This window comes from Lepeophtheirus salmonis, chromosome 6 (genome assembly GCF_016086655.4).
Source record: "Lepeophtheirus salmonis chromosome 6, UVic_Lsal_1.4, whole genome shotgun sequence".
Taxonomy (NCBI): Eukaryota; Metazoa; Arthropoda; class Copepoda; order Siphonostomatoida; family Caligidae; genus Lepeophtheirus; species Lepeophtheirus salmonis.
This window is the reverse complement of record NC_052136.2, coordinates 24,119,411-24,131,293: the sequence shown is the minus strand read 5'-3', so window position 1 is coordinate 24,131,293 and position 11,883 is coordinate 24,119,411. Positions and strand designations below refer to the sequence as shown.

General features: G+C 30.0%; 1 long non-coding RNA gene across 1 annotated transcript; it reads right to left on the bottom strand.

The window, feature by feature from the left end:
• Positions 1-1,886: 1,886 nt before the first annotated feature.
• LOC121120655 (uncharacterized) lies at positions 1,887-9,968 on the bottom strand. The gene is made up of 2 exons (XR_005865138.2): positions 9,791-9,968; positions 1,887-4,141 (listed from the first exon to the last, which is right to left on the bottom strand). It is a non-coding gene; the product is annotated as an uncharacterized lncRNA (long non-coding RNA).
• Between the last annotated feature and the right edge of the window lie 1,915 nt (positions 9,969-11,883).

Below are 11,883 nucleotides of genomic sequence, written 5' to 3'. Positions count from 1 at the left end.
GAGTATAGTATTCTTGGCGTTATACTCAGCATTTTTCTTCTTGTAAGCACTTTTTTTTGTACAAAATTGTCCAAAATAAACCTACCATAAAAAAATACAGACCCCTCTTTTTTTATCGGGGGATAAACTTAAAAAATCACATACTATCAAGTAGTTACAATACAAGCAATCGTTTAAAACACTTCTATTCCAAGAATATTTGCACTCTTACCACGTAAACAAAAGAAATTGACTTAATTTTTTATCCAAAATTAAAGGAAATGATTTCAAAATCTCCTAACTTTGTTTAAGCTGATTTTGAAATTGACCCTATCACTGTGCTTCAGACTATTTTTCTCTAATTGTGTATTAAATGGTTTTTGTTATTTTTTCATTTATCTCAAAATTTATACAAAAAAATTGTCGATCTTGGCTGTATATAACGTTATTACAGACAAAGTCACTTTATTTTAAAAATGAGATTATATTATTCACTGTATTTCTAACACCAAATAATGTGATCGATATATTTTAAGAACTAACTGAAGATAAAACAATCTCTATATTATCTATTGCATATTTTGAATTGACATACATTGGAAAATTAAGATGAAGAAGAAACAACATGCAAAGAGATGCACTAAGATATCCCATCAGTTTATGGAACATGTTTGATCGAACAAAAATGGTGATCTTAGGATAGGGGTAGAGGGATTCTATAATGCAATTCATAAGTGTATCACATCTTTGAATCCTAATTTTTGGCATCTAATTGAAACATTAAAAATAATATATGTCCATATCGAAGCTTATTCAACATGATAGGGTTGATTTTTTTTCAACAAAATAAAAAATATAAAGAAATTAATCAGCGTATTCTCAATATTGTTAGAAAATATCACGAATATAATGATAAAATTTTATTCTTAAAAGATTTATCATATAATTTAAATCTATTTTAGGTCTTTAAAAATTATTGTATGAAATTTATTGTATTATTTAATGGTTGAATTTATAGAATATAGATATTGGTTTAAAACAAAATTATAACTATTAAAATTTTATTTTATTTAATATTCACTCACTGGATTAGCTAAATTATTTCCACCAAAAATGAGTTATATATCCTAATCTTTCCAAAAAGAATAACAAAAAGTAATATTAACTTGAGTGTACCCATTACAAAAATAAACAAAAAAAATTATTTACATGACTATTGAAATGAAAATAATGTTATTTGCATGTAAAGAAGCATCCATAAGAAAAAAGAGTTAAATCGCGTAAAAACACATACAAAATGCTGTTCTAATTTGCAAACCGAGAGCTTAAACTATTTTTTGATATTAGAGGATTCCCTGGATAAACTGGAAGTAGTTATTAGCAATCCCACACTACTGAGGGGCAGTGTTTTTAACCATATTTTAAGAGGCCCTAGCTATTTATCCCCCCCCCCTTCTCCTTTCGATCCATTTCTTAGAAGATTGGATTGAATTTTAAAAAATGCAAGGTAATTATATTACGGTAATATTAGTCACACTTGAAAGTACTCCCTTGGTTTAGATATTTGTCATAAATAATATTAAGAGAATTTATGTGTTATTATTCATCATGAAGTTTGAACAAAATAGGGGCAATTTTCCTTACTGTCAAATTTTATCTATGACAATTTTCTCCTAGGCAATTGTCCACTGGCAATTTTCCCCAGTGTAGCTTTCCTAGTACTATGCATCAAATAATCTTAATTGTGCTTCTCTAGATCTTTAGACTTCGGTTAATTTGGTCTTCTTATTAGACGTCCTCTTTGAATTTTCTTTCAAATAGGATTTATTCTTATATCTCAGATCTCACGATGCTTGAATATACTTTTAAAGCACTACCAACTACTCCATGAAATGATGGGCTTGAAGTTCTCTAATTAACTAACAATTTATTCTATCTTACACAATTTTACAAAATATTATGATCATTAATTATATAGTTATATATCAATAAGATACAACAATAGTGGTACGGCATAATGAACGTCTATTTGTCCAATTTACATTTTGTTTTTATACACTTTGTGCTGCTATCAAAATATGATCATTGACCACAAATATCTGTATCTATAAAATAAATCATACTACACACATATTGACTCTAATTGTCTGAGATTCCTTTATCTTTTCTTAATGATTCAATTCTTACCCGAATTCTCTACATTCACTGAATTTATTATTAATATTTTAGATTCCTGTTTATCCGTTTAGACTCAGCAATCTTGCAAAATAATATTGTTCTTCTCATCGACAAAGCCTAATTCCAATAGTCATGTAATACTTCCCATACGAATGTGTGATATTTAAAATTTGCTGTTAGGAAAGATCGCTGTCCAATATGGCGCTTCAAAAGTCGTTGTGCATGTCGATGAGAAATTTTTTGTGTTGGACGCAGAAATTAATCAGCATAATGCTAGAGTAATCGCTATCCTCCTAAGGAGGTCCTACTACTTTTGAAGTACAAGAATCTAGACGGAATCATGGTTTTTGGATTTGTAGCCATTGATGGTTCAATCATGGCACCATATTTCATCGAGGCTGGACTTAAGATCAACACAACTGAGTATCTGAAGATTCTGAAAAACGTCTTGGAGGCAAAGTTTGGCTTGAACCATGTGGTACATCCTCAGAACTCTGCTCTGTGTCATGCCTCTAAGGCAACTCAGTCATTTCTATTGGGGAGGGTCCTGTATTTCACGAAGGCTGAAGTCTAGCTAAGAATTAATATAGATTTGAGTATTCTAGATTCATATATGTGGGGTATCCTTCAAGAAAATGTCAACAAACACTCCTTCAGAAAAGTTAGCTCCGTTAAGGCTAGCATCAACTGAGCTGGAGGAGGATTCCAGCTGATCATGTAATCAAGGATGCGACAGCATTCAGGCAAAAAATCACAAAGGTTATTTAGGCTGAAGGAGGTTACACCAAATGAATCAAAACACAACATCACTTGCATCAACTTTACCAATTTTCATTCGATTCCATCAATAAACAACCACGCTATAAATATTATAATTTGACGAGAATAAATTCCCATTTAGTTTGAGCCATTTTGGAAGTGAATTTGTTATGTAACAGTCGTTTGAGTGAGTTAATGTTATTGTTTTTATGAAAGTGGACAAAATCGAGTATTGAAATGTCATTAAATATTTGTTTTTAAGTGTAGAGTCTACAATAGCAGACATATAATGCCTTACTGTGTAATAATTAGACGCGTCTAAGGCAATACAATTCAGATTGCTAAAAACCAAAAGTGTCTCGTGAACGATTATTTTGCAGAGAAAAACGCCGAGTACTATTTGGATAGGTTACAAAGATGAAAATATTGATGTATAATTGTGTAGAGTTACAAAAAGAATATTTTGAAAAAATGTCTTGTTTCTTTGTTAGATCGGAAAATTTTCAGACAACCCTCGTAACACTGACCCATCAAAAATGTAGATGGATGACTTCATGGCATAATTGAATTTTCACGATTATTGTGTGAAAATATATTTTGTCATTGGAAGCTAGTGTGAAAAAGTCATTTCTTTTCACTAAGTCTCGGAAGAAGTTCCTTAACCAGCTTCCCAAGAGTGGAGTAAATAAGTTTTAAAACTGGAGGCTCCCAAAGAAGATGTGAAGCTGTCTCTCTTTCTGAACTACATAAATAACAATTAAGACTATATGATAAGTATCCTGATATCCCCAGTGTTTCTGTCACGACTCGATACGTGAACAATTTTTCCGATTGTGTATGATTTATGGAGGTCATACAGCCCTGTGGAGCGAAGATTTTGATTATTTAATATCAACTATATCTTATCCAACTAAGATTGCAACCAAGTCCAGAATTTTTTTTTCATACTCTTCTTGCCTTAAACTTCAGCTTTTTTTTAAATTCAAATCATAATACGAATACTTGCCAGAGGTTATCTTCTCCTCACAAATGCCTCTGTTCCATAGAAATTGACTTGATTATAAATGTCATATATTGGAAATTCATTATATTATGTAAAGTCCTATTGTTCACTTTTAGAATACGGCTTTCCTTTTTTTTCTTTCATTCGAATTTTTAATGTTGATTTTTTTTTGTCCTTCTTTTTTTTATTGTGTGTGTCATTTTATGAATTTATGAGATTTTCCTATTGGGGAAAAATAAAATGTATAAATCAAGTTAAATAACGTATATATATATTTTATGAGTACATTTAATACATAAATATAAATTTGTTAGAGTTAAAACTTTAAAAAATGCAAACAAGAAGAGGGTCACATACGTCCCCTTAATATTCACAAAGTATATGATTCATAATCTCCTTATGTATAAACATTGATTATTTGATTAAACTAAATTTTAATTGATGTATGAGTTATTCGATTCAAATTGAAAGTTTATATTAGTCTATATAAAGTCAACCTTTATTTAGCAGTCAGTCAAGGATAATCAAACAAAAAATAACTTGGTCCAGGCGACCAATTGACCCAAGTTTCCTTTTTGTTGAAAATTTTAAATTTGAAAAACGGGTATAGCCGCTTAGGTTCCAAGCTACTCTTAAAACAGATGATGATTAGAGCAGGTTTTATTGTATAGGGTTGAGAAGCAACACCTGGAATCAAGGAATTTCAATAAAAACAAAAATAATTTTAAGAAAACTTGTTAACAAGGCCTTTGCACACTTGGTCGTTCAAAATGGCAAACTCCAGCATCAATTACACCATTTACACGTCGCAGGAAGGCTTGCAGGAGTTGATGACAGACTCTTCAGACAAGTTGTCTAACATAGCCTCTATGGTGGCCTTAAGATGGTCCGTATTTGGATAGGGTTTTTTTGTGGGTTTCCCTATTTAAATTGTGGACTTCACTTCCTTCTTTCGTGCAGAGGTCATTCTTTATCATGGCCACCTTCAAAACAGCTTCCTGGAGCACTTCACAATATCAATATTCCTCACCACCTTAACTTCAGCATTTGGGACATCTGAGATGTGCATACTTTTTGCTCACTGATGATGACAAGATGAAGAAATGTTGATTATAGTTTTGTAGGATGTCTGAACTAGAGTGTCAAAAATTAATAACTAAATCTTCCTATATATATAAGAAAATTCACATCAATTTACAGTCCATGCTTTGCTGCTTAACAAGTAATAAGTAGAGATGGGATTTGGGATCCAAATGGAAAAAGCGGAAGCAAAACTTATTTTATTACTTTTTGTCAACATTAGCTATCAGTTAGACAACTTTGGAGAGAGAAAATGTAGTATTGGTATAAAGAGGAGACCATGTGAATGCAACGTTTGAAATACCATTAATTCTTTCTAAATATATATTTTTTAACATACATATTAGTATTTATTAATCATTTTACATAAAATAAAAGGGAAAGCAAGAGGGAATTCAGATTGAGATGTTAAGATCCGGAGATTAAAATAATATGAAACGACGATATGTTAAAAAAAACGAAGTTTAACGTGGTCACCCTCACAGTTTGAAGAATGTTTGTTGGGAGAGCAGCTTAGCTGTCATGAGATTTCATTAAATTATCTGCGAGCAGCTAAGAGATGGAAGCAAAAAACATAAACAATCATTGATCTCTCTGTGATGAAAAGGTTGGGAATCACTGCCTTAAAAAAAGGAATGCCATTGCTATAAGGATCATTCCACGTCAAGTGTACACACCCACACGGTATGACCATCACCGATTTTGATGATTTTTGGTAAGCTGGTTTTTCTATATGGAAGAAGAGATTGTGTTAGATATTAGGATTCTATGGCTCCCCTTGGCCGTTCTAGGCCCGCTCAAAGTTGAGCCTAATGGGTTTGACCAGTGTTATTCAGAAGGCCATAATTACTCTCATAGTGACTCGATTTTAACAAAAACAATCAAAAGATGCTCAAGAACACAAACTATAATTTATATTCATTTATAGTTTTATTTTAATCAAACGTAAAATTTTGGGGCTCTGGTGCGGCCTTATTACATAAGTTAAGATCCTTATTTAGGTAAGTACTACATATATTATATCTTTGAAAATTTAGATAATTTATTAAACAACAATAAAAGTAACATTATCACAGAGTTAATAATTTTTCTTTTAAACTTTAACTATATAACAGATTCAACTTTCTGTTATATCTCAATTTTCAATTATATAATATGGTACTTACCTAATTATGAATTCTAATTTATGTTATTAATCAATAGAAAATATGTATATTATATAAAATACAAATTTAAATATAGAACAAGAATCTGCTGAGTTTTTAGTAGTACAATTTATGAAAATAAGTCATTTGCTTCAATTTTTTAATTTAAAAAAATAACTTTTTTTATTTTTTTATTATTGATTATTGAAATTAGAGAAGTTATTTGAACACAAATAGCTCAAAGGACAATACCGCTACAGAGCTAAATAAAACCCTAATTTTTTTAATACAACAATTCTATATTTATGTAATTTGTCAAAAATCCAATAATTGAAACCGAATTTATTCCCTAAAAACCAACATTTTTAAGATCTTTTAAGAATAGTCAATAATATACTATGAAATCAATTAATCATCTACAAATTACAAAAACTTGTTAGTAATTTAATTTTGCATCTTCTTTACTCTTACTAACCCTTTAAAATCTGTCAATGAAAAAGTAATTTAAATACTGTTTTTAAAGTACCAAAGTTTAATGTATGGACAATGTGGGACGTCACCTATCGAATATCCTTTTTAAACTGAAGCTATATTGCCATACATGGTGTGTATATATATATCAAGTATAAATATATATTGTGATTTTTGCTCAAATATGTGGGGGTTTTTTTCTGTCTGAATACTCTCAATATGACTAAAGTAACAATAAATGGATTTTAACAGATCTCATTTTCTGATAAGAAAAAGAAAATATCATAATATGAATTAGGTTTTTCTAGATATGTATAAGAAAATAAATAAATGTCTTCCCTTAAGACAATAGTAGAAACGAAAATTTATTGTAACTAAAATGCAATGTAAAAAAAGGATCAAAATGCCCCAAATCATTCATTTTTATATAATGATTATGTGAGTACTCATGAAAAAATAAAACGATATTTTCACAGATATTTATTATAATTATTCATTTGTAAAATATGCTGTTGTTTGATTAAGGCATCTCAGCATTTATTCAACGACACATATCAGCAATAAAATAGAATCACGAAAGGAAAAACTGCGTCACTGCCAGAAACGTGAAATTAGTGAAAGACTAATACAAATGATATTGATTTTTGGAAAGCTTATGATTAATCAAGAGGTTTATATATATCCAATGAGGCATATCTACTAGTACGTTGGGTGTTACCAGATCTATCATCCAACTATATTATTCACTACCGTAATGACAAAAGTCGGAATTTGATATCACAGAATATTTTTATTTTGTGTATTTCCACTCTAACGAAGAAAAAATTCCTTCAATCGCTTAAAACAAAGGTCCTTCATGGATGCATTTTGATTTGAAAAGCATTGAAGATTCCAAGTATATATTTCAACTATAATTTAACAACATTGCTCTAATTTGCCTGACGTTATAAATATTTTAGTTCTACAGATGTCGCCAGAAAATAAAATTTTCAATTTTAGATTTTTGGCATAAATTAGATTTTCACAGAAATTTATATCCTTTTGAGAAATGTTTAGCAAAAATTATCATCAGATATACGATTTTTCAAGTTGGATTAGCCTAAAATAGCTTCAAAGACTACAGTCCTATCAGACCGGTCCTATTTTTCTAATTCTTATCCTAATTTTTAGTCCTAGGACCCGTCTTGATCGATCTTTTGTAGAAACTACACTAGCTGAAATTACGTAGTTAAATAAAAAGATAGCAAACACCATAGGCCCAAAGACCGATGCATTAATCCTTAGACAGTTCAATGGTGAAAAGATTGAAAAAAAAAGGACTGAAAGTGGCTGGGAAAAAGACTGATAAGACGATTTCTAGAACTGATCCAAAGCTAATGATTTTTTTATGTTATTGTCCCATTTATCTAAATATTATTCTCCACACTATTCTTAAAACAAGACTAAAATTGTAAACATTACTTCATGTAAACTACTTGATCCCAACAATATAGTGAGAAATATAATTTGACCTTCACTAGTAATTAGTTTATACTTATACTTGAAAAAATAATTATCACAACTTAGAAGAAAAAAAACATTCTTAAGATTGTTGGAAGTTTCGGGGACTTATAGTTATAAAAAATATTGTAGGTGTTAAGATCATATATAATACAACTGTAACCATACTAGTCAAGTAATGAAAAACTTGAGGTATTATTCAATAAAAGACAATATTAACTATATATTCCAAAGACCAAGCCAAAGGATATTCAAACTCAAAAAACTAGTGGCAAACACACGTTAATCAAATTAGAGATATAAGGAAAATTTATTTTTAGAAATACTGAAATGACAAATACATATCGTCATATAAAATATATGACGAGATAACAAAAAAAATTATTCCTGTTCTTTTGGAAATGGACAATTTAAATAATTCATTTATTTATCGAAAAAAATAGATTATGAAATAGTCAAACATCGAGAATATATACAATATATTTAAATATGGCAACATTTATTTCTTTTTTCCAAAAGTCAAAAATACAAGTTTTATTAATCAAAAAGTGAAAATCAAAATCTGATTCTTTATGTCTCTAACATTATTATTTATTGAATTATTGGAGTTCAAAGAATATGAAAATGAATTAAAAATATCGTTTTTTCTATATTAAAAATTGAAGCAATTTATTGATTTTCATAAATCTCACTAAGAAAAATCAGGAGCTGATTTACAAAAGTTAAATTTGATAAAATATTTTGTCGAGACATTTTTTGCTAATATTTACTTTCGTCGGCAAACACACGTTCCTCAATACTGCAAAATATGATGACGACTGACTGTATTTTAAAAGAAAACTTAAGTATCTTGCTTCTATGATGAAACCACGCCAACCCCCCTACTACTTCTAATCTCTGATTGCCATGCATAAAAAAAAGGAAGTTATGTTGCCACACCCTGTACATTAACAAGGGTTTACTTTATGGTACTGTATTGCATGATCTCATTTGCGCTATTAGTAGGCATATTTATGCTATATTTTCTTATTTTTTACATTTTCTAATACTGAATGATTTTGAAGCTTATACATTATGTATATCAAAAATTTCCCTCTGCAACAGCTGCCATTAAATCATGTAAAAATAGCCACTCAAGTAATTTTTATGTATCTACATATTGGCCAAAAAGGCATCGGTCTTTCAAGCAGAATTTCTCGCCATCGTACAATCAGCGAAAGCAAGGGGAACCGTTAAAAAAGGTTATGATTCAATCAGATTATCAATCACCAATTGCTCCTATTCGTAATCTCCGTACTACAAGTATAAGCCAGAATTTTATTTAATTTTTTTATTCTTTTGCATTATAGGATATGGTAAACAGTTTTTAAATTTATTGGCGAAACGAAAAAAAATGTTTATTTTGTCAATATTTGTATAAAGTTGTAGTCGTAGTAACACTTTTTTTATCTGCTAGGGTTGTTGAGTATACTTGAAAATTACTCCACAACGAAATAGTCATTCCTTATGTATTTAACCTTTTTTATTGAATCAACAAGGAAAGATAAATTCGCATATGTCAGAAATAATAACTAATGAAATAAAATCATCTGGGGTTTCATACAAAATAACAAACTGCTGGGGAGAAGCGAAAAAGATTTCACATAGCCAAGCAATCTTCTCAGCGCGTCCTTACCTTGATTGAATTACACAACCTTTCTTCTGAACCGAAATACAAGGAAAGGCCACATTAGCAATTTTTTCTTCCCAACAATCGAATTAATATTTAATCATTATTGCAAATTATTCACAGTATAGTAAGAGCTCATTAAAATCAACTAGTAACATTTAGACACAAATTAGGAAAAAGTAACGGTGAAATCCATAGTTGGCAACATAACGCCATGAGAAAGAAAACCAGAAACTATTATTAGATAACGATGGAACATATTTACAGAAAGAATCGATTAAATGTATTTGCGCTCATTTAGAAAGTACTTACATGAGCGTATTATTTTATTATGTTCTAGAAATATGATAACAAAAAAACAGAGAAATAATTAATTTGTATTTCATTACTAATGTAGTGAGGCAGAGAATTTCTTTTCTTCAATCTATAAATTATTTAAAAAGACATTTGAAGAAGTAAGTTTGATGTAGATTAGTTTCATTTGTGTTTGTGAATAATTTATGGAAAGTATATTTTATTATTTTCTTCCCCTTTTTCTCTCTCCCCTTTTCTTCCCGCTTCTTTTTCTTTGTCCTATTAAAAAAAAAAAGAACCTAAATATATTATGCAGGTACCTACATCCGTACCTATCTTGAGCCTTATGAATAAAGGAATTTATTTAATGAAGGAGATCTGTAAAGGATGATGAAAAAATGTACGTCTCATAAAATTTTTTACTTGATGATATCATCAATATTATTTAGTATTCTATCGACTTGAGTCGAGTTAAATCCATTAGATAAATTATAAATGGAAAAAAAGGAAAGAAATTAATGGGACATGAGTAATGATGCTAATCAAGAACATTTTGGGAATGTTAACAAAAAAGAAACAGAAAATCAATATGGAGACCCTGATAAATTGAAAAATATTTTAGAATAGAGCAGCTTAGCTGTCATGACGTTTTATTAGATCAGTTACAAACAGCTGTAACGAGGATAAAGGGGAGGTGGTGGGGAGGAAATAAGCAAGAGCATAGCAAGAATTAATTCAATGTCGATCCTCAATTCTACTCTGAGTCCAACAACAGTTTACAATCATGCCTCAAGAACAAAATCTTTTATAAGCAGACGCTTATGTCCAATCCGATTTCTTATATATTATTGTGTATATATTGTAGAACATTCAGTTGTACATGGAATGGAAATTGTTAAAAGAAAAGAAACATAAAGTCAACATGCTAAACTAACAATTTGAATTATTTTTTTGAAGAGAGAAGCTTAGCTGTCATGATGTTTTATTAGATCATCTACAATCAGCTGTGACAAGGGAGGAGGAGAAAAAAGAAATAAACAAGGGAATTGCAAAGAATTACTTCCATGTCGATCCTCAATTCTACTCTTAATCCTTAAAGGTGTTACGATTCTGCAACAAATCTTCAAGGTTAATATTCGTCTTTTATGAACCCCTACAGATATTCAATCAAGTTTTGAATATAATTGAATGTAGTAGAAAAGGAACTTTACTCTTCAGGAATGAAATAATAATAATAACAGCATAGGAAAAGATTATTCACTCCGCAGTTTGCAAACTCCAAAAAAACTGGATAGTTAAAAAATTCACCCGATTTTCATCACTAGCTGTGAGTGTTGAGTATTGGTAATTTATTTACGTACCCCAAGATAGTAACGTCATCTTGTTTTTAATATTGCTTATTAACAGTTTGTATTCATATTTGTTTACCAGCGGGAGTATACCATATTCTTTTAGAAGTCAACGACCAGATAAATAAACAGACAAACTTATTTTGCTTTAATAATATAAATATTGATATCCCCAGGGCATTCAGTGTTAAATATACACACTGATTGGGAATTTCTGACATGTTCATCACCGATTTTGATCATTTTTGGTTGGGGTTGCAAGCACCAGGGCCCGTTTCGGTACTTTCCTCGAACTTCAGTTTACTTAAATCCCCTTCAAATCATCCGATTTCAAAAATGGCCGCTTAGAAAAACCTTTCAAGAGCAATTTTTTAAAATAATTTTTATTAAAAATAGCCTTTGTGCAAAAATACTGTGAAAAAAATGGCCTTCCAGCCAAGCCACTTGTTCCATTTT